The sequence below is a fragment of the Sinocyclocheilus rhinocerous genome, unplaced genomic scaffold, assembly GCF_001515625.1.
Source record: "Sinocyclocheilus rhinocerous isolate Xijiao unplaced genomic scaffold, SAMN03320098_v1.1 scaffold682, whole genome shotgun sequence".
Lineage (NCBI taxonomy): Eukaryota > Metazoa > Chordata > Actinopteri > Cypriniformes > Cyprinidae > Sinocyclocheilus > Sinocyclocheilus rhinocerous.
The window spans coordinates 1596387-1602524 of record NW_015642528.1 but is presented as its reverse complement, the minus strand read 5'-3'; the positions used below and the strand labels follow the sequence as shown (position 1 = coordinate 1602524).

The window sequence follows — 6138 nt, the reverse complement described above, 5'->3', positions numbered from 1 at the left end:
CAAGCAAATCGTCTGAATGCAGATTTACTGTATTATTATTATTACACTGATGTTCAAACACTTGTGGTCAGGAAGATGTGTTGACAGAAGCCTCTTATGTTCACCGAGGCTGCATTTATTTGATCAAAAATACAGTAAAAATATAATATTGTGAATTATTATTACAATGTGAAATAAATGTAATTTATTCCTGTGATAGCAAAGCTGAATTTTCAGCATTATTACGCCATTCTTCAGTGTCACATGATGCTTCAGAATTTATTCTAGTATGCTGATTTGATACTCAGTTGTTACTGGTGCTCAGTTATTAATAATAGATCTTATTATTATCAATGTTAAAACAGTTGTTGCTGCCCAATATTTTTCGGTAACATTTTTGATGAATTCTGTGATGAATATAAAGTTCAAAAGAATAGTATTTATTTGAAATCGAATTTGTTTAGTAATGTAGTAAGTAATGGTAATGTTTTTATTGTCACTTCTGTTCAATTTAATTCATATTTTTACTGAATAAAAACATTAATTTAGATAATAAGAAATGATCAGAAATAATAATAAGAAATGTCTCTTGAGCACCAAATCAGCATTTTAGAATGATTTCTGAAGGATCACTGAAGACTGGAGTATAATGATGTTGAAAATTCAGCTTTACATTACAGAAAAAAATTACAATAGAAAACAGCTATTTTATATTGTAATACTATTTCACAATAGTACTGTTTTACTCTATTTTGAGCACATAAATGCCTTAGTGAGATGAGACGTAATTAAAAACATTTAAAAATCATAATATTTCCAAAATTTTGACAAGTACTGCATATATTTTGATGATTAAAAAAATGTTGAGCCCTGATTTACTCACTTCAAATATATATAAATAATGTTAATGCTTTTTAATAAATACATTTGTACCAATGGCCCCCACTGTGAATGTTTGTCTGAGGGCTCATTCTTTCAAGCCATTGATTTTTTTCCCCTGTGAGCACAACAGGGCTTTTATTTAGTAAAACAATGACAGTGTCAAGGTAGATAAGTTGCTGTATAATGTAGTGGCACAATTGTTCATGGATTGAAACGGTGGAGCTGTTTCTAGCAGCCTGCCAAAAGATGAGAAATTTTCCACAGGATTTAGGTTTTTGATTTCTTACTGTTTTGAAATACTGTCAGGGCATCAATGCTTGAATGTGTCTCGAGTGTCTGGTCTGTTTTACTCATTTTAGGCTCCAATGCTGTCTAAAATACCTCAAAACCCAAGCTTTTCCAAAGTTTCCAAAGTTATAATGGGGAATCCTTGATTAATTCTACTCAGAGACACAAAGCCTCTGTTGAGAGCGTTTCATGTGAATTAAGGGAGAATTACGAGGAGGTGACAGAGGGAGTGAAGCAGCTAATTTGCGGTGATGCTCACCAAGGACGATCCCTAGCTGTACAACAGGGCTCTGTGCTACTGTAATTACCATAGATATTAACAGAGGCTTTAGCTGAAGGCAGCTTTGGGTGCAGTTTGATTGATACTGGGCTCAGCTAAGGGCAGCTACACATGAATATTTCAAAGAGCCATTGATAAGTTGGTTGGTTCACTTTTGGATATCAACACTATAATGTAAATTTTTTGGGGATCAGTAATTAATACTTTTATTCAGCAAGGATGCATTAAATTAATCAAAACTGACACTGTTTGAAAAAAAAATTCAAATAAATGGTGTTCTTTTGAACATTCTATTCATCAAAAAATCCAGTGTTTCCACAAAAATGTTACGCACTGTTCTTATTATTAATGTTATGAAGATATAATACTTGAACATTTGAAAATTTTGAAAATGTAGCTTTGTCATCACAGGAATTAATTCCATTTTAAAATATATCAAAATGCACAACTAATTAATTCTAATAATAATTCTAAAACAAATTCTAATAATAATAATTCACAATACTGTTTAGCTGTAATTTTGATCAATCAAATGAAACACGTCAGTTCAAACTAATAACCTGGGTCAAATTGTACTGTATGTTGTTGCTTTGGTAACAGATTCTGAAGTACATTATGCTTAGGTTGCCAGAGTAACCTTGACAAACATTCTATTCCAAAGTCTGTACATCCTAATCTGGCCCATATCTAATTCACAGGCAGTGTGTGAATGCTGATGTGAATAGATATTGGGCGAAATTGCCATCACATTAAGCCCTTAGTGCGGCAGGGAGCGTTTATTTAATAGTTGAAAAAAGAAATGAGATAGAGAAAGAGCGAGGGACTGAAAGGAAGTGACATCCACTGTTGGCATGATAAATAACATATGATGCTATATTAATGGATTCTTCCCAGACATCCTTTAGCCGGTCTGACTCATAGGATCTCATGGGACCAACACATCGTCCGGTACCGGAAAAGGTGTGAGGCTCTTACACATCGTGTGTAGCAGGTGCTATCTTGGCTTTTTGGTTTTGCACATCTGCTCCTGGCTCTGATCCAGAATCCAAAATCCTTTTAAAGAGGGTTCACTACCATTTGTGTTTCAGATGCTGCAACTACATGTTAGTCAGTTCATTAAAGACCGCAAACAGAAACACATAATGAGCCACAACAACATGGAAGCACCTTCACAAGGTCAACTGCTGCATCCTCAAAGCAATAGAAGAGATTCAGCCTAACAAAGGGTAATAAGCCTAACAAAGGTACCAAATAAGACATCTCTGGCCAGGGACTCAAAATCACCCAAATGGCATCTGAGACAGAATTATGTGACCTTCACAAGGTGACTGAAAATGCAGACTGAAGCTGATTTTGACTGAAATGCAAGAACGGAATATTTAGTCCACAAATAATGCCATCTTATGAATGGTCTTTAAAAAGATGAGGAAAGAGATAGAGAAGCAGTAAAAGATCTGACATTGCGAGTGAAGTTGCATCAGAGAAATGTCAGAGCTGCTCCAGGGACCCTTTGCATGCTGTGAAGCACTTAACACTGAGTGTTCATAACATTCACATCAAAAATACAGTTCAACCCTTCCACCATGGTTTAAATATAACCTTTTTTTCAATATAGAATGTGCATGTGAAGTTTAGGGTTGAAACACCAGCTTCAAGAGATCATGAAGATAAACTAAAGCAAACCAAGAAGCATATAAAAATACCTTTAGAATGGCAACTGCATGACAACTATGGCACATCATGTACTGTTTAAAAGTGGAAATGTGCAGTTGTTACCTGTTTGCTCTTTTGGTAACACAAGGACCTATTCTCACTATTAACTAGTTGCTTATTAGCATGCATTTTACTAGCATATTAGACTGTTTATTAGTACTTATAAAGCACATATTAATGCCTTATTCTCCCTGACCATAATATTAGACTGTTTATTAGTACTTATAAAGCACATATTAATGCCTTATTCTGCATGACCATATTTTAGATCCCTTAATCCTACCCCACACCTAAACTTAACAACTACCTTACTGTTAATAAGCAGCAAATTAGGAGTTTATTGAGGGAAAAGTCATAGTTAATAGTGAATATGTGTTCCCTATTCTAAAGTGTTGTCCGCTCTTTCTATCCGTTCAGCCCATTAAAATGAAATCTGTTAATGAACCCGAATGTAGTCTTGTTAAAACAGTCAAGATATTTGCTTTGAATAAACGCACTAAATAATTTGTTACTACATGAAGCATATTTTTACTTGACAAAACACAAAAAAATTAAAATTGTATACTTTTCAAATAAATAGCCTAAATAAATGCAATGTTATCAACTCAATCACCAGCCTTCAACAGATGTCAAATCTATTACAGCTCAAAAAGCTACAGGTTTGTTTCTAATTGCTTGTTTGGTCTCTGTGAAAACTAAAAATCAAGCAGCAGTCCCTGACACTCAATTATGATTCAAAGATACCAGAGATGAACAGAGCTCTCTCACACAGTGCCAGTAAACCATCTGCACAGAAAACTTAATTACCCCAATAATAGCTAAACTGCCTCTGATAATGAAGAACAAAACAAAGGGGTGTTTCGTCCCCTGTTTAAAATAATTAAAAGGATTTTTACAAGTCTTCCACTCTGTTAACCTAAAAACAAATTGCTGTGAGCGCAAGACGCCTCGCCGTTACCTCCACGGATCGCAGTAAGCGGGCTCTGAGTGACTCTGGACGCACAGCTCCGTTTCCTCTTCTCCGTTAGTTGGACACGGACCGGACACATCCACGGTGGGCAAAGGCAATTCTAAACCATGCTTTTCCGGACCCATTATCGTTTATTAAAGTATCGGTAGTTTAGAAGAAAATATCAGTTAGAGCATTTTACGCTGACGTCCCAGCAAATCACGAGCGAAATCCCTGCCGCTTGTGTGTCCACGGACAGCCCAGGCGAAGAGCTCGGAGTGCGGGCTTGTAGCCTACAGTCCCCTCGGCCCTGGAGACTGGAGCGACAAGCCATAACTCACTCGTGCCATACATCACTAGTCCTTCAAATATCACCTTGCTCTTACCGTGAATGAACGCCTCCGGCCACCAATGCTATTTAAACAGGTTTAGCATCACTGGGTGGCATTTTATTGTAAATATTTTACTGTCGAAATTTAAATGTAGATGTTAATAAGATTAGGTTTAATTATGTATAAGACAATGTACAGTTATTATCGTGACCGAATACAAAGCAACCAAAGGTTTCCTGGTACAGCGGTCAGTTATTCAGCGCTTATTATTCGTAAATATTTTATTGCTATTTCGTGACTGACCAGAAAGCTGTGTACTACTAAAGTTTTATATTTATTGCCAAAAGTGAATTGTCCAAATTTACATTATTAGACGATTCATTACCAGACTAACTTTTTTTGACGTAGAATTCCTTGGGAAAAAATGCCACCCGATAAAGATCGTGTCGTGAATATCCATCTACGCTGTTTATTGAACCCTATTCCTTTCACAACAGGTGCCATATAACCCAATTTATATTCGCCTTATACCTGCATATAGGCATTGTAGACATCCTATGAAATCCACTCACCTCCTCAAAGACTCTGTTTCTTAATTCGCAAAGTCTCAGGGCGTTTATAAAGCCAGTGTTGTGAAATTTTCTCGGTTAGAGTTATGGTTGTTGGTCTCATATGTAGTATGCTGAACAGACTAATTCAGAAGAAAAACAATGACATTTTCAGTTGCCCCAGTTATGTCCTCTCGGTCCCGTTGGCATGTGACAGCCCCATTGCCACCGCAGCAGAGTTTTTTGACGATCCATCAGGTGAAATGCTCGTTACAAAAGCCACTGTCGTATATTTTAAAGTTCAACCATTTAATAAATTTGTTCGGAAATGCCCCCGTCTCGCGCTTGCCTCGTGCGTAACAGGCGTTCTCCGCCGCGCACCCAAGGGTGTGTTGCATTTAAAGTCCTTGCCGAATGCACCCGGGCAGATTTATAGCGTCTTAAAAATGGAGTCCCCCATCACTTGTGTGTGTCTTGCCGAAACGCGGGAAAAAAACAAATCTTTTTGTCGCAATACATCTGTTGTGCTGATAACGTCTGAGATGGGCGCGCTGCCCTGCAGCCATTGAATGGCTGGAGATCTGCTCCAGAATGTTTCCCTCCTTCAGAGATCTGGCAGGTGTGTCAGAGAGAGTGGTGTAGGGTGGAGTTAAAAATATTTCAGCAATGTATCACTATTAGCAGACAGAGACAAACGCACACATTTCTGCTGTTCATTTACTGAGGTTTATAATTTGACGGAAAGAACACGTAGATGAGTGTTGTTTTTGCTTCTTTGACTCTATATCTGTGTATTTTGCTATTTTTGCAAATTTGGTATACTATTTCAATATTTATTTGGTGTAAGTTGTAATGTTGACAAGCTGACAACATTTTGTGACCAGTTTTCTCATTTTACCTTCATCAAAATGATCACACATTTTAAACTACAATTTAATTTTGACTTCTTACCACAAAATGTATAATTGAGGATACTGAGTCTTACAACTCAGGTTACATCACTCCTAAATCGAGGGCATACATTACTGTGTGAAAGCTGGAGGAACATGTTTAAAATGTTCTTGCACCTTTATGTATAAATGACATGGAGGATAGACTACTTTACTCATAGCATCCAATGTTTATCATAATCATTCAGAGATGATAGTTCAGAACATAGATTCCATA

At 36.7% G+C, this 6138-nt stretch overlaps 1 protein-coding gene across 1 annotated transcript in view; it reads right to left on the bottom strand.

Moving 5' to 3' along the window:
- Positions 1 to 5223, bottom strand: part of caln2 (calneuron 2) — a 36788-nt gene extending 31565 nt beyond the window's left edge. The window contains exon 1 of the mRNA XM_016573064.1: positions 4996 to 5223. The gene's annotated coding sequence lies outside the window, so the exon portion shown is untranslated. The remainder of the gene's footprint in view (positions 1 to 4995) is intronic.
- Positions 5224 to 6138: the final 915 nt, after the last annotated feature.